The sequence below is a fragment of the Urocitellus parryii genome, chromosome 6 (genome assembly GCF_045843805.1).
Source record: "Urocitellus parryii isolate mUroPar1 chromosome 6, mUroPar1.hap1, whole genome shotgun sequence".
Taxonomy (NCBI): Eukaryota; Metazoa; Chordata; class Mammalia; order Rodentia; family Sciuridae; genus Urocitellus; species Urocitellus parryii.
The window spans coordinates 122,333,518-122,358,348 of record NC_135536.1 but is presented as its reverse complement, the minus strand read 5'-3'; the positions used below and the strand labels follow the sequence as shown (position 1 = coordinate 122,358,348).

General features: G+C 41.7%; 1 protein-coding gene across 3 annotated transcripts in view; it reads right to left on the bottom strand.

Annotated features, from left to right (window-relative positions):
- The window catches only part of Cyfip1 (cytoplasmic FMR1 interacting protein 1), an 89,179-nt gene extending 72,581 nt beyond the window's left edge, over positions 1-16,598 (bottom strand). Inside the window, exon 1 of one of the 3 annotated variants that reach the window (XM_026400482.2) lies at positions 16,404-16,598. The gene's annotated coding sequence lies outside the window, so the exon portion shown is untranslated. The remainder of the gene's footprint in view (positions 1-16,403) is intronic. The other 2 variants (XM_026400480.2, XM_026400479.2) reach the window with 2 other exon arrangements.
- Between the last annotated feature and the right edge of the window lie 8,233 nt (positions 16,599-24,831).

Sequence of the window (24,831 nt, the reverse complement as noted above, 5' to 3'; positions counted from 1 at the left end):
ATCATTAGTTTACTTTAAAACCAATTCAAAAAGCTAAATGCTCACACAACCGTAGATGAAACTGCCTAGCCCAATTCTAATTACTAGAATGCTTTCAAAATAATTACCAAAAAGAATTGTACTTTCTACACAGTTCTTTTTGTCAGAATGCTTTTAAAAAAAAAATTGTTCTTTTTAGATATACACAAAGTAGAGTGTATTTTGACATATTATACACACATGAAGTACATCTTATTCTAATTAGGATCCCATTCTTGTGGTTGTACATGATGTGGAGATTCACTGGTTATGTATGCACATAAGAACACAGGAAAGTTATGTCCGATTCATTCTACTCTTTCCTATTCCCTTCCCCTCTCCATTTCCCACGGAACTTCTGTCTTCTTCATAATACCTTCATATTCTGAATACCTGAGGAAGGGGAACACTACTGGGCACGGACTGCACTACCATCTCTGGGCAGAAGAGCTCAATGTGTATGCTTTCAGGTCACTTTCCAGGCAACACATCCAACGAAGAATTCTTTTTTTTTTCTTTAATTTATTTTTTAGTTTTAGGTGGACACAATATCTTCATTTTATTTTTACGTGGTGCTGAGGATTGAACCCAGCGCCCCGTGCATGCCAGGCGAGCGCGCTACTGCACATCCCCAGCCCTAAGGAAGAATTCTTAGGTCACATGACCACCTTTAAAACTGCAGGTGGATTCAAGCCAGGTGTGCTCTCCCCAGGTCCCACAGACAAGGTGGTCAGTCTATCACTGGTATGGTACTTCCTACAGCAGCCAGGCCTCATTTTCATCTACAGAATGGGAGTAGATGTTTCCAAACTACGCATCTTACAAAGGATGAATATCCAGAATATAAAAGGGACTCAAAACAACTTAATAACAGAAAAGCAAGTAATCCAATTTAAAAGGAGGCAAAGGACTTCAATAGACATTTCTCAAATTAAGACGCATAAATGACCAAAAGATAATGAAAAACTGCTCAATATTACTAGTCATCAGGGAAATGCAAATCAAAACCACAATAAGAGAACACCTTACCCCATGGGAATGACTATTAACCAAACTAAAAAATACACCTAGTGAGGATATGGAGAAGTGAGATCCCTCCCTCATGTGCTACTGGTGGGAACGTAAACTGGTCTAGTCATTATGGAAAACAGTATGGAGGTTCCTCAAAAAATTAAAATAGAACTACCACATGATTCAGCAATTCCACTGCTGAGTCTTTATCTAAAGGAAATGATCTCAGTGTACAGAAGAGACATCTACACTCCCATGTTCACTGTAGCACTGTTCACAAAAGATTTTTTTAATTTGCCCTTATTTTCTTGTCACGGAGGTTAAACACATTCTTGTACTGTATCCATTCTTGCTTTTCCTTATGATTTGCCAGCTTGAGCTTTTTATTTATTTATTTATTTATTTATTTTAAATGCTTTTTTTTTTTTTGATACCAGGGATTGCGCCCAGGGGCGCTAACCACTGAGCAACATCCTTAGCCCTTCTTTTTATATTTTATTTAGAGACAGACTCTTGCTGGGTTCCTCAGGGCCTCGCTGAGTTGCCAAGGCTGGCTTTGAGCTCACAATCCTCCTGACTCAGCCTCCTCAGTGAAGGCATGTGCCACCGCTCTGCTAAACTTGAGCCTTTGGGCTCGTTGTTTTTAATCCTCTGGAATCTCAGTTCTTTCTTCATGGATTGCACAGATATTCACTACTGAAACTTTGGGCGGCTGCTGCCCAACTTTGTCCAGATCAAGCTACTTGCTTTATCATTTTACTTACTTTTCCCCTTTGAAACCTAAGTTTTAACTTTTTTTTTTTTTTCCTTCTTTATGCTGAAAATTGAACCTAGAGTCTCTGGCAAGGTCTAAACTTTCTATCATATTGAACTTTTCAGCCTGTCCCTCTGGAATTTCCTCTTTCACTTCTAAATTTACCAAGTAGGAAGAACTCTGCTCTCCCAGGCCCAGGGAAGGAAGCTGTTTAACAGACCCAGACTCAGCGAACTGCTGTCCCCATCCCAGGAGCCAAAGACTCACCCATGGGAGAAAAAATATTAGGGCAACAGGTCACCCCGGAACGAATCCAGAAATAATACCAAGATCCAGAAACAGTTCAATAAACTGACTAAAGAATTTGGGGGCTGGGGCTGGGGCTCAGCAGTAGGACACTCACCTAGCATGTGTGAGGCCCTGGGTTCGATCCTCAGCACCACAAAAATAAATAAATAAATGAAGGTATTGTTCCACCTACAACCAAAAAATAAATGTTTAAAAAAAATGCTCAAGGGGCTGGGGTTATGGCTCAGCAGTACAGCGTTTGCCTGACATGTGTGCGTCCCTGAGTTTGAATCTCAGCACCATATATAAATAAGTAAAATAAAAATCCATCAACAACTTAAAAAAATATCATTCTTTTTTTTTTTTTATTGTTGGTCGTTCAAAACATTACATAGTTCCTCATACATCATATTTCACAGTTTGATTCAAATGAGTTATGAACTCCCAATTTTATCCCGTATACAGATTGCTGCATCACATCAGTTACCCTTCCATTGATTGACATATTGCCTTTCTAGTGTCTGATGTATTCTGCTGTCTGTATTATTCTCTACTATCCCCCCTCCCCTCCCCTCCCCTCCCCTTTTCTCTCTCTACCCCTTCTACTGTAAATCACTTCTTCCATTTGAATTATCTTGTCTTACCCCTCCTTTCCTCTTATATGTCATTTTGTATAACCCTGAGGATCGCCTTCCATTTCCATGCGATTCCCCTTCTCGTTTCCTTTCCCTCCCACCTCTCAACCCTGTTAATGAAAATCTTCGTCTCAAGCTCTTCGTCCCTACCCTGTCCTTGTTTCCTCCCCTTATATCAGAGGAGTCATTTGGTATTTGTTTTTTAAAGATTGACTAGCTTCACTTAGCATAATCTGCTCTAATGCCATCCATTTCCCTCCAAATTCTATGATTTTGTCATTTTTAAATGCAGAGTAATACTCCATTGTGTATAAATGCCACATTTTTTTTATCCATTCATCTATTGAAGGGCATCTAGGCTGATTCCACAATCTTGCTATCGTGAATTGTGCTGCTATGAACATCGATGTAGCAGTGTCCCTGTAGCATTCTCTTATTAGGTCTTTAGGGAATAGACCGAGAAGGGGAATAGCTGGGTCAAATGGTGGTTCCATTCCCAGCTTTCCAAGAAATCTCCATACTGCTTTCCAAATTGGCTGCACCAATTTGCAGTCCCACCAGCAATGAACAAGAGTGCCCTTTTCCCCACATCCTCTCCAGCACTTATTGTTGTTTGACTTCCTAATGGCTGCCAATCTTACTGGAGTGAGATGGTATCTTAGGATAGTTTTGATTTGCATTTCTCTGACTGCTAGCGATGGTGAGCATTTTTTCATGTACTTATTGATTGATTGTATGTCCTCTTCTGAGAAGTGTCTGTTCAGGTCCTTTGCCCATTTATTGATTGGGTTACTTGTTGTCTTATTGTCTAATTTTTTGAGTTCTTTATATATTCTGGTTATTAGGGCTCTATCTGAAGTGTGTGGAGTAAAGATTTGTTCCCAGGATGTAGGCTCCCTGTTTATCTCTCTTATTGTTTCTTTTGCTGAGAAAAAACTTTTTAGTTTGAGTAAGTCCCATTTGTTGATTCTAGTTGTTAACTCTTGCGCTATGGGTGTCCTATTGAGGAATTTGGAGCCTGCTCCCACAGTATGTAGATCATAACCAACTTTTTCTTCTATCAGATGCCATGTCTCTGATTTAATATCAAGCTCCTTGATCCATTTTGAGTTAACTTTTGTGCAAGGCGAGAGATAGGGATTCAGATTCATTTTGATGCAAATGGATTTCCAGTTTTCCCAGCACCATTTGTTGAAGATGCTATCCTTCCTCCATTGCATGCTTTTAGCCCCTTTATCAAATATAAGATAGTTGTAGTTTTGTGGATTGGTTACTGTGTCCTCTATTCTGTACCATTGGTCCACCCGCCTGTTTTGGTACCAGTACCATGCTGTTTTCGTTACTATTGCTCTGTAGTATAGTTTGAGGTCTGGTATCGCTATACCGCCTGATTCACACTTCCTGCTTAGTATTGTTTTTGCTATTCTGGGTCTTTTATTATTCCATATGAATTTCATGATTCTTTTATCTATTTCTACAAGAAATGCAGCTGGGATTTTGATTGGCATTGCATTGAACTTATAGAGAACTTTTGGTAATATCGCCATTTTGATGATGTTGGATCTGCCTATCCATGAGCAGGGTATATTTTTCCATCTTCTAAGGTCTTCTTCTATGTCTTTCTTTAGGGTTTTGTAATTTTCATTGTATAAATCTTTCACCTCTTTTGTTAGGTTGATTCCCAAGTATTTTATTTTTTGGGGGGATATTGTGAATGGAGTAGTTGTCCTCATTTCCGTTTCAGAGGATTTGTCGCTGATATACAGGAATGCCTTTGATTTATGCGTGTTGATCTTATATCCTGCCACTTTGCTGAATTCATTTATTAGCTCTAATAGCTTCTCTGTAGACCCTTTTGGGTCTGCTAGGTATAGAATCATATCATCTGCAAATAGTGATAATTTAAGTTCTTCTTTTCCAATTTTTATCCCTTTAATTTCTTTCGTCTAATTGCTCTGGCCAGTGTTTCGAGGACTATGTTGAACAGAAGTGGTGAGAGAGGGCATCCCTGTCTTGTACCAGATCTTAGAGGGAATGCCTTCAATTTTTCTCCATTCAGAATGATGCTGGCCTGTGGCTTATCATATATTGCTTTTACAATGTTGAGGTATGATCCAGTTATCCCTAATTTTTCTAGAGTTTTGAACATAAAGGGATGCTGTAAAAAACAAAAGTTAAAAAAAAAATGCTGCGCTGGGGATGTGGCTCAAGCGGTAGCGCACTCGCCTGGCATGCGTGCGGCCTGGGTTCGATCCTCAGCACCACATACAAACAAAGATGTTGTGTCCGCCTTGAACTAAAAAATAAATATTAAAAAAAAAAAATTCTCTCTCTCTCTCTCCTCTCTCACTCTCTCTTTAACAAAAAAAAAAAAAAATGCTCAAAACAGCCATGTGACTCACCATTGTGACCCACCCACTGCTGGGTGAAACACACCTCTCCAACCACATACCAGCCCGGGAAATGCCCACGTGCCCAGAGCCCCATGCTACAGTTTGGACAAGGTTTGTTTCCCAAAAGTTCATGTGTTAGATGCCTGGTCTTAGATGCTTAGTGATATTAAGGGGTGGTGGAGCCTTCACAAAGGGGATCCTAGTAGGAGGTGAGCAAGTCATTGGAGTATCACCCGGAGAGAGGGTTAGGTAGTTCTCATGTGAATCCTGAGAAAGTTGTTCTAGAAAGCAAGACTGGTCTCTCTGGGCCCTGTCTTCTTGTCTTCCACCATTGTGATTCCACTGCCATGAGGCCCTCATTAAAGCTAAGTAGAAGTTAGCTTTAGTTAAATAAATCTCTTTCCTTTAAAAATTACCAAGCCTTATTTAGTTATAACAATAGAAAACAGACTAACATACTACATTCCTGGGAAGAAAGCTTCTGGCAAATCAAAAAGTGAAAATGATAAGACCAAGTTTTAATTACATAACTTGTTAAGGGCTGAACTGTAGCCCCCTGCACCCAAATTCATTTGTTGAAGCCTGGGGACAAAGGAGCACATTAGTACCGCAGCCCAGGCCATCGGCAGGACCATGGTAAGGCAATGAAGATTTCTAAGAATCTGCATGCGCTATAATGGAGCTAATCAAGAACCTCCCTCTGGGTGCACAGGCCTCGGGAGGGCTGATTAACACAAGTCCAAGGTCACCGACAGACAAATGCAGCTGCCTGTGTTGTCACCTACCTCTGATGGATGGATCCTTCTAAAACTCAATGTTCTCCACTGCACCTTATGATACACCCAGCAGGCTGGACAAAGGTGCCCTTTATGTGGCAAAACAACAGAGACATGCTCAGACAAGCTTTAGGGATGGAGGAGTGGAAGACAGGAAATGACCAAGGTGGGAAATACTGTGCTCCCCAAAATCACCCTCACTGCTTTCTTGCTGTTTAGGGATTTTGTTTATTTATTTTTGGGGACTGGAGATTGAACCCAGGACACACTGCCACTGAGCTACATCCCCAGCTCTTTTTTATTTTTTATTTTGAGACAAGGTCTCACTAAGTTGCTGAGGCTGCCCTCAAACTTGGATCCTCCTGCCTTCACCTCCTGAATGCCTGGGGTTAAGTGTCAGGCCAGGTGTTTTTGTTTATTTGGTGCCAGAGTCAATAAAAAGGCTGAGAAAGGATGAAAGGAGAAAAAAAATGAATAAGTTCATATAATTTATTTAAGCTTTTCCAAGCAACCTGAGGTGCTTGGGAGTATCAATTCTGACATGTGACAGGAACCCAGGACAAGGACTGTACTCCCCAGTGTCCCTTTCCAGGGGCTGTTAGCAGATGTGACAGAAGCTACTCAGCTGAGGCTACAGTGTCCAAAGCATGAAGAATTCTAACCACAAGTGAAGACTGCCTGAGGGACCCCGGCTGAGCCCTGCTGCTGAGTGGCATGGACCAAGGACTTGGTCTAGATCTGCATGTCCTCCTGCAGCTAGGGTAATCCCCAATCAAAATGTCAGAGGCTGTATGCAGGAGTGTAGCCCATCCTCTAAACAAAGTCACCAAGCTCCTGAAGCACACGGAGTTCCAAGCATTCCTCCTAATATGCAATCTTGGCCAGCTCTCCAGGAATGCATCTGACATGTAAAAAGAAAGAACCAGGGGCTTCTGAGCCCTTCAAGTTCATCGCGCAGAGAAAACACACAGGGCTGTGGGCCCTATGCTCACACCTCCCTGGCCTTCGGAGCTGGGCTGAGCCCCAGCCCAGAGGCCATAATGCCTCCTGCCTGGACCTGGGACAAAATCACAATAACCCAAGAACTCCCAAAGCTTCTCAAATGTCCTTCACAGGATCAGAATCCATTCCACCCCACCTGTGAGGTAAGCCTGAAATGTATAAATGAAATATCAAGTAGTACAAAGCAGACTCTTTACTTACAATGCCCTGCCAGGGTGGCATACAAGTGTAGGGCAGAGCCAAGCACAGTGGTACACGCCTGGAATCCCAGAGGCTCGGGAGGCTGAGATAGGTGGTTCACAAGTTCAAAGTCAGCCTCAGCAAAAAGCAACTCAGTGAGACCCTGTCTATAAATAAAACACAAAACAGGGCTGGGGATGTGGCTCAGTGGTTCAGTGTCCCTGAGTTCAAGCCCCAGTATTATACTCCACCCCACCCCCAAAAAAAGTACAGGGCAGAAAGTCACATCCACAGACCTTGGCCATGTGGCACCCTGAAGGGGGTCCACCCAGCTCTGTTCATTTCTGGTGGACGTGGGGCCGGGTATAAATGAGAGAAGGTTTACAACTTCTCACAATTTGTGTACAAGGTCTTACGGCGGCGGCATCTGTGTCCAGGATGTGTTTCCTGTTCTTGGTTGGGGAATCTGGTAGTGTAGGCTCTTGATCAGCTGGCTCCCAGAGAGCAAAGACCACCCCCTCTTTCACCCTCTGCATCCCCAATGCAGTAAGCACTCAGTCAAACTCTGAAGGAGGAGGCAATTCTCTGAAATGCAAATTATTAAAATATAAACTAAAAATTATTCCCTGTGATGGCCATGTGCCAACTTGGGTCAAGTTCACAGTACCTGGGGGGTTTCGTTGTTGTTGTTTTTTTAACAACATCTGGTTTGGGGCCAAACTCCATCTAGATGTTGCTATGAAAGTAGTTTTTAGATGAGTCAACATTTAAATTAGTAGACTCTGGGTAAAGCAGATTACCCTCCATAACTCAGGTGGGTCTCATCCAATGAGCTGAAGGATTTAAGTGAAAAAAGACTGAGGTTCCCCAAAGAAAGAAGGAATTTTTGCCTCCAAGCAGCCTATGGACTAGAGCTACATCAACTCCTCCCTGAGGCTCTAGCATGTGGTGCTGCCCTGAAAAAACCTGGACTTGCAGGCCTCCACAACTATGAGTCAACTCCTTAAAATAAATCTCCATCTCCCTCCCTCACCTGTGTGTGTCTGTGTGTGTGTGTGTGCGTGTGTGTTTGTGTGTCTATACATATATACCTATATCTATCTGTATCTATCTCTCTCTCTCTCTCTCTCTCTCTCTATATATATATATATATATATGTGTGTGTGTGTGTGTGTGTATATGTATATATTATATATTTCCCCTACTGATTCTGTTTCTCTGGAGAACCCTGACTAATCCCCACCCCTACCACTCCCATGCCTCTGACACCAAAGAAAGCAAGAAAACACAACTTGTTCAAAACCTTTCAGTGTGGTCTGCAGGACAAGAACAAAGGTAACTCTCTACAACCTGTGAATTCTCAAGAACAAGTGCACTCACACTTGGTCAGTCCATGATCTCTAGGGTCTTGGAGTAGAGGCTGCTTTAAAGATTATTGCTTTTGTAGAGACTGGTCCTTCTAGGCAGGGTTTGTGGGAACAAAAAACAACTCTTTGGAACAACTTGTGGTGGGGATGTAGCTCAGTAGTAGAGCACTTGCCTAGCATGCATAAGGCCCCTAATTCAATCCCCAGTGCAGAAAAAAAAAAAGGACCAATCTGAGTAAGTCAAGCATTAGACAGGGATTCAAGTACAACAGATCCTCCTACCACATCTGACTTGGGGCTCTCTGATTCTTCAGACCAAAGCCTGCCTCCTTCTGCCTTTCTTCAAGGAGAAATCAACACACCCCACTGTTCTGCTCAGGGAAACATGGGCAAAAGGGGAGACCACACAGGTTCAAAGCATAAACCTGGCCATGGAGTGCAGTTTCAAGATGGAGCCCATTGCTTTCTGAGCATCTGTTTTTCTCCCTTGTGGAGCAAAATCCCTCCATGTGCTGCTGACAGCAAAGAACAGGGCATGACAAGTTTGGCTAGAGAGATCTGAGGTACAAATATGAATCACAAATATTCTGGTTTCAAGGTCACAGTTGCTATGACTGCCTATCTATCCTATTCACAACTAAAAAAGCTGGAAGCCACAGGCCAATGCCCACCATTTCAGTTCTCACAGCTACACATGAAGAGGCAGTCAAGATAAAGCTGGAGAGGGAGCAACCAGGAAAATGAACATTGAGCTTCTGCTGAACAACACAAATGCACACCAGGCTCAAAAGCACCACAGGAGTTTTAAAAAAAAATCTATATTTCTTTGAGACCATGTTTTGAGAGGCCTTTATTATAAAATTTATATAAATGCAAATCTTGTTCTTTTTTTTTTTTTTTTTAAAGAGAGAGTGAGAGGGACAGGGACAGAGAGAGAGAGGGAATTTTAACATTTATTCATTTTTTCTTAGTTCTCGGCAGACACAACATCTTTGTTGGTATGTGGTGCTGCTGAGGATCGAACCTGGGCCGCACGCATGCCAGGCGAGCGCGCTACCGCTTGAGCCACATCCACAGCCCCGCAAATCTTGTTCTTGAAATGCTCTAGAATCCTCTTAATAACCTGAAATCAGGCCAGACATGCTGTGATTAGGCGTCCACTTGTGACCATCAGTTCTCCAGATAAGACATAAACAGAATAAAATGGCAATGTAAATTCTACCACATAACTACTTATATTAAATGGAAATAAAACAAGTCACTCAAATCAGAAGGCTGAGACACACAGAATGGATTAAAAACGTGTACCAACTATATGCTATCCAGGAGAAACACACTTTCAATTCAAAGACATAAGTGAGGGAAACTAAAAGAATGGGAGGGGGATAGTAGAGGATAGGAAAGGCAGCAGAAAACAACAGACACTAGTATGTAAAAACGTGGATGTGTAACCAATGTGATTCTGCAATCTGTATACAGGGTAAAAATGGGAGTTTATAACCCACTTGAATCAAATGTATGAAATATGTCAAGAGCTATGTAATGTTTTGAACAACTAATAATAAAAATAAAAATAAATAAATAAATAAAAGAATGGGAAAAGTACGCCATGAAAAGAGAAGACAAAAAAGAATAGAAGTGATTATACTAACATCAGACAAATACTAGACAAAATAGACCTGAAGACAAAAATTACTAGAAACATGATAAAAGGATCACTCCATCAGTGTCACATAACAATACAAATACATATGCACCTAACAAGATAGCCTCATAACACATGAAACTGCAGATGACAGACGTGATTTTATTTCATTTTATTAGTTGTAGATGGACACAATACCTTTATTTTGTTTGTTTCTATTTTCATGTGGCGCCAGGGATCAAACCCAGTGCCTCACACATTAGGCAAGCTTTCTACCACTAAGCCACAACCACAGCCCCAGGACATGATTTTATATGTAGGAAATCCTGGATTGCACAGAAATACTGTTAGAGCCAATAAAAGAATCCATCAAAGTTGCAAGACTCAAAAGCAACACATTAAAATGAGGATTTCTTTTAGCTTGGCAATGAGCAATCTAAAGTGGAAATTAACAACAATTCCATTTACTAAAACATCAAAAAAAAAAAATTTAATACATTTAACCAAGAGGTGAAAGATTACAAAGATGAACAAACTGACCAACAAAAGAGAAGAGTACCCAGAAATGCATCCTTACATATAAGGGTAAATGATTTCTAACAACAGCGTCAAGACCATTCAATTGGAGAAAGGACAGTCTTTTCAACAAATACCACTGGAAAGGGGTTGCAGTTATGGCTCGGTGGCAGAGCACTTGCCTACCAAGTATGAAGCCATGAGTTGAGCTCCCACACTGCAAAAGCAAAAACAAATGATAGGTCAGCATGGTGGCAGAGCCACCTGTAACCCTAGGCAATAGGATCCCAAGTTCAGGGACAGCCTGGGCAACTTAGTGAGACAATGTCTCACAATAAAAAATAAGATAAATAAGATGGGAAACTAGACATCTACACAGGAAACAATCAAGTTGGGCCATTTCCTTACACTACTTACAAAAGTTAACTTGGCTAAGCAGGTAGCTCTGTGGGAGACCTTGGCATGATCCAGGCCCTGGGTTCCATCCCTAGCACATACACCCTCAAAAACCAGTTAACTCAAAACACATCAATACTTAAACATAATTACTAAAACTATACTTCTCTCAAGAAGAAAATACAGGAGAAAAGCTTCATGACATTGGATTTAGTAATGATTTCTTGGATATGATTCCAAAAGTACTGGTAACAAAAGAAGAAGAAAAAAAACAGTAAAGCAAAATAAATCAAAAATTTTTGACCATCCAGGGCAGTATTAAGAGCTGGCTATGGGGGGGACACACCTGTAATCCCAGTTACTTGAGAGACTAAGGCAAGAAGATCACTAGCCCGAGGCCAGCATTGACACCTTAGCAGGACCTGTTTCAAAATAAGAAATGAACCAAAAGGGCCTGGGTTGTAGGTCAGTAGCAGAATGTCCCTGGGCTCAACAACAAAAACAAAAGTGTGAATAGATAACCCCCACAATGGGCAAAAAAATATTTTCAAATCATCGATCCATAATTAATAAGTCCTAAATTCAACAATAAAAACAATCAACTCAATTTAAAAATGAGCAAAAGACTTAAATAGACATTTCTTCAAAGAAAATGTACAAGAGGCCAATAAACTCAGAAAAAAATGCTGAATATCACTAAACTATCAAAACCCAAACTGGATATCATGTCATCCTCACTAGGATGACTTTTATTTAAAAGAGAAAGAAAAGAAAAACCAACAAGAAGTGTCTGCAAGGATATAACAAAATCAGAACCCTTATGCACTGTCGGGAATGTAAAATGGTAAAGCCACAGAACAGCAGTTCCTTAAAAAAAAAAATTAAATATTGAATTACCACATGATCTAACAATTCCACTTCTGCTATGTACAAAATAAATAAATAAATAAAGGTTGGTGAGGGAGAACAGGATCTCAAACAACAATTTTCATAGCAGCACTATTCACAAAAACTAAAAGGTGGAAACAGCCCAACTGTCCATGGATGGATAGATGAACAAGGAAACAAAATGTGGTATGTAATGCTTTTCAGCCTTGAAAAGGAATGACATTCCAAACATGCTACAAAATGGATGAGACTTAAAAAAATATTACAGTAAAAGAAATAAGTAGAAATTTTTTAAAATATTACATGATTCTACTTACATGAAGTACTTGGAATAGTCAAGTTCATAGAGAGACACAAGACAGAATGGAAGTGGGAGAAAAGGAAGTTATGACTTAATGGGTTCAGCGTTTAAGTTTAGGATGATGAAAAAATGCTAGAGACAATACTGATGGTTGCACAACAATGTAAATGTATTCAATGCCACTACACTCCAACAAAAACTGGAGTTTTTCATGTCAATTTCATGTTTTGTATACTTTGTCATAGTGGGAAGAAAAGTCAGGTAGGTGATTCCCCACGTTGGTTTTTTGGTGTTTTTGCTTTATCTTTTGCAGTGCTGGAGAACACATCCAGGGCCTCATAGACTCTGGTTTAGTGATTACTGTTGGAGCAGGCATTGATAGGAGACAGAGAAGCATTCTTGTCATGACCTAACTTGATCTCCCCTGCCAGAAGTCTCTGTTGTTTCTCCAGATGGTCTGCTGGGAGCCCCACTGATGCTAGTGAAGCAGATCAAAAGCCAGAATCCAGATAGGTGCCCAATGGGGGTGCTGAGAGTGGTCCCTAAGCATGCATGTCCCCTTTCTAACCACCACGGATGAGTGGATCAGCAAGTGCCTGAGGGCCTGACATTTGGGGGATGGTATTTGGCAACTTTCTTCTAATTTTTAAACTTGGAGTGTGAATTCAAAGTCTGGCTCTGCATATAACCTTTGGCTCCTACCTCATCTGTGTCACTTCTTTATCCACAAAGTGGGAATAATAATTGCACCTGCTTTGGAGTGTTGTAAGAACAATTAGCACATGAACTACTGAGAATATGAGTCAGCAAACTACAGACCACTGCCTCTTTCTGTAAATAAGTTTTGTTGGCACACTGCCACACCCACTCATTACACGTGGTCCATGCTGCTTTGATGCTGCCACAGAGACCAGATGGCCCACAAAGCCTTAAAAATTCACGATCTGGACCTTTACAGGAAAAGTAACCCTGGCTTAGAATGAAGCCTGTAACATATGATGTACTCAAGAAATGTTAGCTATTGCTGAAACCCAAATTCACCTTCAAAATCACAAATTTGAGTACATGGGGCTGGGGATGTGGCTCAAGCGGTAGCGCGCTCGCCTGGCATGCGTGCGGCCCGGGTTCGATCCTCAGCACCACATACAAACAAAGATGTTGTGTCTGCCGAAAATTAAAAAAATAAATAAATGTTGAAAATTTTGAAAAAAAAAATTTGAGTACATGCACCAAGATATAGACACAAGCATTAATTAGAGTGGTGAAAAAATAGTAAAAAATAATAGTGTCAACTAACAGAGACATGAAACAAATTATAATACATCTACACCATGGAATATAGTCACGTGCTGCACAGTGACATTTCAGTCAGTAATCTTGGTCTCCTAAGATTGAATCGCCTACTAATGTCTGTAGCTGTCTACTTTAGGTAATTACACTCCATGATTTTGCATAGTGATAAATGTATTGCCTAACAATACATTTATCAAAACATATCCCCATCAGAAAGCAATGCATGACTATAATATACTGTCATTAAAAATGGAAATCTCAGGGCTGAGGTTGTGGCTCAGAGGTAGAGTGCTCGCCTGGCATGCGTGGGGCACTGGGTTCGATTCTCAGCACCACATAAATATAAAATAAAGATATTGTGTCCACCTATAAATAAAAAAAATATAAAAAATTTTTTTAAATGGAAATCTGTGTGTGTGTATATATATATATATAGTGTGTGTATATATATATTATATATAATATATATATATACCAAAGTTATGGTATAGATATAAGGTGCCCCCCAAAAGCTCCTCTTAATTTGGGAATATTCAGATGTAAAATGATTAGATTATGATTACAGGTCAGTGTAACCTAGTTGGCCCATCCTGGTTTGAATGGACTGACTGGATAGTAACTGTAAGCAGGTGGGGCATGGCAAGAGGAGGTCATCTACCTCCTTGAAGGATCATTCTTCCTGGTGTCCCTCCCTGCCTGCACCCTCTCTCCCTTTTTCTGCTTTCTTGCTGCCATGAGGTAAACAGCTTTCCTCCTCTGGGTCCTTCCTCCATGAAGTAGCCTCACCTTTGGCCCAGAGCCATGGAGTTAGCCATCTATGGACTGAGGTCTCTGAAACCATGAATCCCAAATAAACTTTTCCTCTTCTAAGTTGTTATTGTCAGGTATTTTGGTCACAGTGATGAGAAAACTGACTAAAACAACCAACATTTAAGGATTTCCAAAATCTTTAAAGAACTGAACATCATTAAGTGAAAATGCATGACATCTCACTGTTACCAAAAAATACAGAGAGAGAGAGAGAGATATGAAGTTGTAAGGTAATGTTACTTAGCTTTTTTAATGAGCTGGAGTTTGCAATTTTCCTTAACACTTAAAAATACCATATTTGTCTCTCTTCCAAGATGCATCCTAGAACTACACTTTTCGAACCCTTCTATCTTTACTCCTTAGGGTCAAACTAGAATAGGGCTGAATCTACAATGCAGACTGAAAGACTGTATATGACCTCCTGGAAAAAGCAAATAGCAATGATCAGTGATGGCCAGAAGTTGAGGACAGGGAGAGGCTGACTACAAGGGACACCTGGATGGATATTTTGGGAGCGATAGAACTGGTTCTGCATCTTGACTATAGTGGCAGTCACAGAACTCCATGCATTCGTAAAACTCACTGTACACCATAACATGAATTTTGCCATATGTAAATTTAAAAATAAGCACATACTCAAAAACACAGGGAGCGGTTTAGTTTCTTTGAGCAACTTATCAGCATGAGAACATACATACTGACCAGGAAATATGTCCTCCACAACTCCAGTGTTTGCCTCAGTCCCTTGGGATGCATTAGGGAAAGAAAGTAACAGGGAATCCTATACCACTAGCACAATCTTCCTACTGAATTCTTAACAATGTGTATCTGTCATGGCTCACATTTATCTAAAATGGAATTAGTTCTTTCAAGCTCTGCCTGTGGATCTAGGCATGACATGGAAATCCATTAGCAACCTGCAGGGCTAAGGGACGGCAGGTGTGGGACCCTCACTGATCTAGGCAACACCACTCCTTAATGTAAGCCTGCTGATGATTAACCCACTGGGGCTTCACAGCAATATCACCAAATCGTCAAAGACAGCAATCTGAGCCAGGTATCAGGTACCACTGCAGCTTCAATCACGGATCTTAACTAAGGAATCTTATTAAAAGACAGCCAAGAAATACCATTGAACTGACGATGCTGAAAAACACTATCCGATGTGAAAAGCAGTAAGTATCCGCTACACATTCCATAGTCTCAGTCTCCACAGAGGAGATCCATCAATACCGCGTTTAATAAGCAATTGCTATCTATACCATTCACACCTAACCACAGAGTTGACATCGTCTGGATGCCTCCTCTCAGTTTAAAAACGCTCCTTAAACCCCAATTCCAAATCACTCTCCCCCTCTTTCCTCACACCCACAATGTGCTGTAAATTAAGCGCACGCATCTCCGGCTTAAAATACACAATTCAGCAAGGCTGTGCGGAGCAGCGCTGCCCACGTAACAATCCGGTCTCCTTAACAAAGCCCAAAACTCATCTCTCCAAGAATCTGAGAATGGTTTCGCTGGACCACAGTCTCCCTCCTCTCCTCGGAGGCTGGCACAAAGCAAAAACGGGTTCAAGACTGGTGGCATGACTTTAGCCCAAGATTTGCAATCAGTCGGCTCCTTACTTTCCAACAATAACATGCAAAACACCAATGTGTCCCTTCACCATTGGAGCTCTGCCACGTGCCCGGGACGCCCGATCCAAGATCCTGGGGCGCGGGGCCCGGGGTTTGGAGACTCGGGGGCTGGGGCGGGGAGTCCAGGGTGCGCGGGGACGGGTGATTTGTGGACTTGAGCACTGGGGACCCCGGGGCCCGGAGATTCTGGAACGCGGGGATTCAGGAGGGAATGCAAGAGCCGGCGTGCAGAAGCCCGCGATCGGGGGTCTTGGGCGACCCGGGACCAGGAGTTCAGGAGCTGGCGAGCGCGGGCCCGGAGACGCGAGGCCGGAGGCCGGGCCATCCCGAGAGGCCGCGCTGCCCGGGAGGCCGCGCACCCCGGCCGCCTTCGGGGCTCCTGCCCGGCCCCGCCGCGCCCAGCCCAGCCCAGCCCAGCCCAGCCCGGGTTCCGAGAGCGGCCCGGACACCACCGAAGCCGCGGACTGGGAGCGGGCGCAGCGACGATCCTCACCTGGGTCCGCGGCGGCGGTGGCGGCGGCGGCGGCTCGGGGTCCCGGGCGGGCCCTGGGAGTTTTCCTGCCCGTGTGAGTCACTTGGGCGGGCCGGGAATGCGCCAGGAAACACCCGGCCTCCTCCCCTTCCTCCCGGGGCGGGTGCTCTCCCGGCTCGGCCCCTTCCTCCTGGCGCTCCTCCCTCCGCGCTCGGGCCGCGGCCCTGTCGGCTCCCTCCTCGCGGCCGGGCGTTCCCCGCCGCCCGGGAGCCCCCTGGATGCGACCGGGGAAGGAGTCTTTGGAGCTTCTTGCCGCGCTCCCCGCACTGCCGTCCGAGGTGCTCTCCCGGGTGAGAGCCCGGACCGCCACCTACCGGCTTAGGTGACCTCAGCTTTCACCGGACCGTGGTTGTGTGCGGGTGGGGAGAGGAGCAGGCGGGAGGCTCCTCCTCGGGAGCCGTCTCCTCGGCGCGCAAAAGGAGCGAGGTTCTGCAGCCTGTCTCTGCTGCCCAGGGTCAAGGCGGTGGGTGGGATGAGCTGCCAGGGCGCACACTGCTAGAGAGAAGGCCAGCACACCTGCCGCAGGTATTCGCTGCCAGGGGGCCACCTAAGAGAAAAGGGCCCCATCGGGCCCCTGCAGTGATCACATTTGCACAACCCCTGCAGCTCTCTGCTTGCCCAGACTTGTGGGAATGGCTGACAAAAGAAAGCCTGAGTTGAACTAGTTTCAAAAAGCAATTTTGAGAGAGGCCAGTTAAGTAACAAATATCCTATGGAAAGCTGATTGGGGTGAGCTTGTCACAGTCTCAGGAGAAAAATTGCCCCAAACTCCCTACCCACAAGCTCCCTCCTACAGCACTCTCCCTTCACTCCCCACCCCAGTTCTGAAGGCGAACAATATGATGAGCACCAGGCGTTTTAGAGTCCGCCCACGAGAGGATGAATTACTCATTAGCTCTGTTCTGGACAAGACAAAAGGTTGAATCCTGGCCGGTTGAATCCTTCCACTTTACCTAGAAGCTCGTGGAGGTTCCTTACACTCCCACAAATGGGTGACCGTCTGAATGCTGGGCCACACATTTTCCAATCAGCAGATTACTATTTATCCTTGAACAGGGCTAACCCTCGAAGTTAAATTTTTAAGATTTTTTACAGTGTAGGTGGATTGATGGAACACAAATTTGTGATTTTAAAATATTGTCATCCCTAAGGAAATAAAAAATAAGAGGCACTCTGAAAATGCAAAAGAGGAGATAAATAGGATACTAAAATATACTCAATTCAGAAAAAGGCAGGAAAGGAGCAAAAAACACATGGAACAAATAGAAACAAAGAGCAAGCTGTTAAACTTAAAGCCAGCCATACTAGTAATTGCATTAATTGTGAGTGGATTAAACACTGTGATTAAAAGGCAGAAATTGTCACACTGGATAAAAACAAACCCCAAACATACGTTGTGTAAAAGGGACATAAGTTTTAAATATAAGGACACAAAGAGGCTGAAGTTAAAAGATGCAAATTGATCTACCATGCATACACTAGTCATAAGATAGAGCAGCTAGATTAATATCTCAGTAGACTTTCAATCAAATGTACCACCAAAGCCAGGTGTGGTTGTGCACACCAGTAATCCCAGTGACTGGGGAGCCTGAGGCAGGAGGATCATGAGTTCAAAGCCAGCCTCAGAAACTTAGTGAAGCTCTAAGCAAATCTGTAAAACCCTGTCTCCAAAAATAAAAAGCGTTTTTTCTATACCATAGAGATTAGTGCTCTATTTGATGTGTGAGGGATAAAGATTTGTTCCCAAGATATAACCTCTCTATTCACCTCACAGATTGTTTCTTTTGCTGAGAAGTACTTTTTAGTTTGAGTCCATCCCATTTATTGATTCTTGATTTTAATTCTTGCGCCAAAGGAGTCTTATTAAGGAAGTTGGGGCCTAATCCCACATGATGGGCCTACTTTTTCTTCTATTAGATGCAGGTTCTCTGGTTTAATTCCTAGGTCCTTGATCCATTTTGAGTTGAGTTTTGTGCATGGTAAGAGATAGGGGTTAAATTTCATTTTGTTACTATGGATTTCTAGTTTTCCCAGCACCATTTATTGAAGAGGCTGTCTTTTCTCCAATGCATGTTTTTGGTGCCTTTGTCATGTAAGATAATTGTAATTTTGTGGGTTAGTTTCTGTGTCCTCTATTCTGTACCATTGATCTACCAGTTTATTTTGGTGACAATACCATGCTTTTTTGTTACTATTGCTCTGTAATATAGTTTAAGGTCTGGTACAGTGATGCCATCTGCTCAAAAAAAAAAACAAAAAAACAAAAAAAAAAACAAAACTCTTCCTGCTAAGGATTGTTTTAGCTATTCTGGGTCTCTTATTTTTCCAGATAACTCAAAAAGCTAAGCAACAAGAAAACAAATAACCCAATCAATAAATGGACCAAGGACCTGAACAGACACCTCTCAGAAGATGATACACAATCAGCCAACAAATATATGAAAAAATGTTCTAGAAATTAGAGAAATGCAAATCAAACCTACTCTAAGATTTCATCTACTCCAGTCAGAATGGCAGCTATTATGAAAACAAACAACAATAAGTGTTGTCGAGGATGTGGGGAACAGGTACACTCATACACTGCTGGTGGAACTGCAAATTGGTGCAGCCATTATGGAAAGCAGTATGGAGATTGATTGGAAAATTAGAAATGGAACCACCATTTGACCCAGCTATCCTACTCCTCGGTCTATACCCAAGGGACTTAAAAACAGCATACTACAGGGACACAGCTACATCAATGTTTATAGCAGCACAATTCACAATAGTTAAACTGTGGAACCAACCTAGATGCCCTTCAATAGATGAATGGATTAAAAAATGTGGCATATATACACAAAGGAATTTTACTCAGCAATAAAAGAATAAAATCATGGCATTTGCAGGTAAATGGATGGAGTGCTAAGTGAAGTTAGCGAATCCCAAAACACCAAATGCCAAATGTTTTCTCTGATATAAGGAGGCTGATTCATAGTGGGGTTGGGAGAGGGAGCATGGAAGGAATAGACGAACTCTAGACAGGGCAAAGGGGTGGGAGAGGAAGGGAGAGGGCAAGGGGGTAAGAAAGATGATGGAATGAGATGGACATCATTACCCTAAGTACATGTATAAAGACATGAATTAGTGTGAATATATTTTGTATACAACCAGAGATATGAAAAATTGTGCTCAGTATGTGTAATAAGAATTGTAGGGGCTGGGGATGTGGCTCAAGCGGTAGTGCGCTCGCCTGGCATGCGTGCGGCCCGGGTTCGATTCTCAGCACCACATACCAACAAAGATGTTGTGTCCGCCGAGAACTAAAAAATAAATATTAAAAAAAATTCTCTAAAAAAAAAAAAAAAGAATTGTAATGCATTCCACTGTCATATATAAATTTTAAAAAATTAATTTAAAAATAAATAAAAAACATTGTACCTGTGACTGATAAAAAATAAAAAATAAATAAAAAGGGATGGGCATGTGGCTCAGTGGTTAAGCCCCCCACCCCCCAGTTCAGTCCTCAGTACCAAAACAATAAGCAACACCAGAGACAAAAGGGACACTTGGTCATGATAAATGAGTCAATTCATTAAGAAAAAATAATATTTAGTATGTATAAACACCAGATAAACTTTGAACTACTTGAAAAGTTGATATAATTAACAGAAGAAATAGGCAAATGCACACTATTAGTAATTGATAGGTCAGGCTGACATAAAAATAAGTAAAGGTAAAGAAAAATTTAAAAGCAATTAAGATATTTGACCTAAATGGTACTTCCACAGAACACTACAGAATACATTCTATGAAATGAAACATGTTTACATCCTACTGAAAACTTCCAGCTATTGCTAAAAGGAATCATTAAGTTGTCAAACATACGTAACAGTTGTGAAATACACTATATATTGCTAGGAAGTAAAACAAGTTTCAGTCAATATAAAGGGTTGATATCATAAAGAACCTTCTATGATCACCATGAAACTACACCAGAAAGGAATAATAAAAAGGTAACTTTGAATGCCCAAATATTAAAGAGTTAAACATTATACTTCTAGCAGGGTACAGTAGCACACACCTAGAATCCCAACTCACCTAGCACACACCTAGAATCCCAACATTTCTCCAGAAGCATGATCCAAATATAAACCTTTCCTCCTCAAAGTTTGAGGCCAGACTGGAAACTTAATGAGACACTGTTTCTAAATAAATGAAAAGAGCTGAGAAAGTAATTCCATTCAGTGGTAAACCACCCCTGGGTTCAATTCCTAGTACAAAAAAAAAAAAAAAATCTAAATATCCCATCAATTTAAAAAAATCAACTTTTACTGTGTTTTGTGAATAGAAAAATAAACACTGGGTACTTTTCTCAAAGAAAAGAAAAGAAATAACTATGAAATTTAGAAAAGATGATAAAATGAATGAACAACAATAATAAAACACCCATATTTGTGAGATGCCACTAACAGGAACATATTATTATATATCAAATGCAAATATCAGAAAACAAGAATAGTTTGAATTAATGTTCTAAACTTCTATCCCCCAAAAAAGTTAGAAAAACATGAGCACAGGAGGCTGAGGCGGGAGGATCACAAGTTCAAGACCAGCCTCTGCAACTTAGTGAGACCCTGGGGATGTATCTCAGTAAGAGAATACCACTGGGTTCAACCTCTGAGACCACAAGGGAATTGCATGAAAAATTTTATGGCAATATATTTAACGACTTGGAAGAAATTGATAAGTTTGTTGAAAAACATGACTTCCCAAATCTGACACAAGAAAAAATAGAAGGGGCTGTGCTGGATCCCCAATGCAGAAGGTGAGGGGGATCTAAACAGTCTCATATTGGAAAAGAAAAAAGGATATATAACTTAAAACCTTCTCACAAGGAAAAACCACAAGCCTATGTAGCTTCACTGGTGAATTCTAGCAAACCTTAAATAAAAAAAAACAAAAGTCGTTTTACAAAGCCACTGTAAATAAAATAGAGTAGTTTTGGCATGAGGAGACACAAATCAATGTCACAGAATAGTGAGAATAAATCCCTTCCACATGGCAATTAGTTTGCAATAAAGACACAAAAGGAATTCCATGGTGGGTCTGGAATGTCCCCCAAAACCTCGTGTGTTGAAGTCAGTGCAGCAGTGTCCAGAATGATTAGATCTTGAGGTCTGCAACCTGTCAGTGGATGAATCCACTGGATGGATTAATAACTTGAATGGATGACTGAGGAGAGGTGGGGCGTGGTTAGGGGAATTAGGTCCCTGGGAGTATGTCCTTGGGAACTATATCTTGTCCCTGACCCCTTCTCCTCCTCTCTTTCTCTCTCTCTCCCTCCCTCCCCACCTCCTCCCTCTCTTTCTCTCTCTCTCCCCTTTCTTTCTTCCCCTCTCTACTTCCTGGTGCCAAGAGCTGAGCAGCATTTCTCTGTCACCCCCTTCTGCCATGATATTCTGCCTGGCTTCAGACCCAGAACAATGGAGCCAGCTGACCACGGACTGAAATCTCCAGAAGCATGATCCAAATATAAACCTTTCCTCCTCAAAGTTGTTTGTGTCAGGTATTTTGATCACAGCTTCAACAAAAAGCTGACTGATGGAAAAAGCAGAGTCTTTTTTTTTTTTTTTTTTTTTTAAATGATGCTGGAATAACTGCAAAGCTGTGTTAAAAAACTGAACTTCTTAGGGCTGGGATTGTGGCTCAGCAGTAGAGCACTCGCCTAGCACGGGCGGGACCTGGGTTCGATCCTCAGCACCACATAAAAATAAAGGCATTGTGTTGTGTCCATCTACACCTAAAAAAATAAATATTTTTTAAAAACCCCTGAACTTCTACCCCAACGCCACATACAACAGTTAATTTGGTATGGATTATAGAGCTAAATTTGAAAGCTAAAAATATAAAGATTCTAGCTGGGTATGGTGGCACACACCTGTAATCCCAGCAGCTCAGGAGGCTGAGGCAGGAGGATCATGAGTTCAAAGCCAGCCTCAGCAAGGATGAGGTGCTAAATAACTCAGTGAGACCCAGTCTCTAAATAAAATACAAAATAGGGCTGGGGATGTGGCTCAGTGGTTGAGTGCTGGGAATTCAATCCCTGGTACCCTACCCCCCCCAAAAAATGTATATATAAACATTCTAGAAGAAAACATAAGATAATATTGTCACAATCTTGGAGTGGAGGTAGACAAAGATATCTTAGATCAGAAAAGGTACTCACCATTAGGTAAGGAAAAAAATGATACATTGATCAAAATTTTAAAACTTCTTAACAAAACACAATGTTGAGTAAAAAAACCAATGGATATAAACTTGAAAAACCTGAAAGCAGAATCTTGAAGAGATATTTGTACACCCATGTTCACAGCAGTATTATTCATGACAGCTAAAATGTGGAAGCAACCCAAATGTCTCTTGACAGATAAATGAATAAAGAAAATGTAATCTATACACACTATGGAATAGTGTTCAGCCTTTAAAAGGAAGAAAACTGCCACACAAGCTACCACATGAATGAACCTGGACGACTTGCTGTTAAACAAGATGAACCAGTCACCAAAAATCCCATACACTCTATGATTCCACTGATAGAAGGAAGTTAGAGCAGTCAAATTCACAGAGGCAAAGAGAAGAATGGTGATTTCCAAGGACTTGGGAGTGAAGAATAGAGTTATTGTGTAATGAGTATAGAGTTTCAGTTTTGCCAAAGTGTTCTAGAGATTTGTCACACAGCAATATGAATGTGCTTATCACTATTGAACTGTATACTTAAAAATGGTTGAGATGGTATATTTTATGTTATGCGTATTTTACCACAGTTAAGAATAAAGCATTTGAGGGGCCGGGATGTGGCTCAAATGGTAGCACGCTCACCTAGCATACGTGAGGCACTGAGTTCGATTCTCGGCACCACATAAAAACTAAGTAAAGATATTGTGTCCACCTAAAAACTAAAAAATAAATATTAAAAATAAAAAAAAATAAAGCATCTGAGGGTCTGGGTTGGTTGTGGCTCAGTGGTGGAGCACTTGCCTGGCACATGTGAGGCACTGGGTTTGATACACAGCATCACATAAAAATAAATAAATAAAAGTATTATGTCCATCTACAGCTATATATATTTAGAATTGTGTTTGCAGCTGCCACCTGCCTTCCCCCAGTCGCTAATGCCAGCACTGCTTCTAGCTTGCCGAGGTAAGTAAGGAGGTCCGTCTACCAAGGCTTGTACAAAGTAGACAGCTGTCAGATCCAGCCGTGGTAAAGCACCCAGGAAACAACTGGCTACAAAAGCCACTCGCAAGAGTGCACCCTCTACTGGAGGGGTGAAGAAACCTCATAATTACAGGCCTGGTACTGTGGCACTCTGTGAAATGAGATGTTATCAGAAGTCCACTGAAGAACTTCTTGAACTTCTTCTTCAACAACTTCTTCTCCTTCTCCTCCTGCTTCTCCTCCTCCTCCTTCTTCTTCTATTGTAGATGGACACAATATCTTTATTTTATTTATTTATTTTTATGTGGTGCTGAGGATAGAACCCAGTGCCTCACACATGCGAGGCAAGCTCTCTGCCACGGAGCCACATCCCCATCCCATCACAAACTCCCCCTCCAGCGTCTGGTGCAAGAAATTGCTCACGACTTCAAAACTGCGCTTCCAGAGCATAGCTATTGGTGCTTTGCAGGAGGCAAGTGAGGCCTATCTGGTTGGCCTTTTTGAATACACCAATCTGTGTGCTATCCATGCCAAACGTGTAACAATTATGCCAAAAGGTATCTAACTAGCACACCACATACGTGGAGAACGTGCTTAAGAATTCATTATTATGGGAAACACTGCATTCTCAAAAAAAAAATTGTTTTCTCTTCTTCCTGTTATCAGTAGTTCTGAATTTTAGACATTTTTTTCCATGGGGTCAAAATTACCTAAGTATATGATTGCAAGTGGAAAAATAGGGGACCGAAATCAGGTATGGCTGTTTCTCCGTTTTCATGTGTGTGTGAATTTTTAATATAAATGTCGGGAGTAAAGCATTAATGCAAGTCAAAGTGCTTCAGTGAACAAGTTTCAACAGTTCAACTTTATAACAATTATAAATAAAACCGTTAAATTTCTGGACAATAACAGCATTTGTATTTTTTTTTTTTGTACTGAGGATTGAGCCTAGAGGTGCTTAATCACTGAGCCACATCCCCAGCCCCTCTCCCCCTTTTTAATATGGTTATTTTTTATATACCTTTGTTTTATTTATTTATTTTTATGTGGTGCTGAGGATCAAATCAGGGCCTTGCACGTGCTAGGCGAGTACTCTACTGCTGAGTCCCAGCCCCAGCCCCTAACCCTTTTTATATGTGTATTTAGAGACAGGGTCTCACTGAGTTACTTAGGGCCTTGTTAAGTTGAGAGA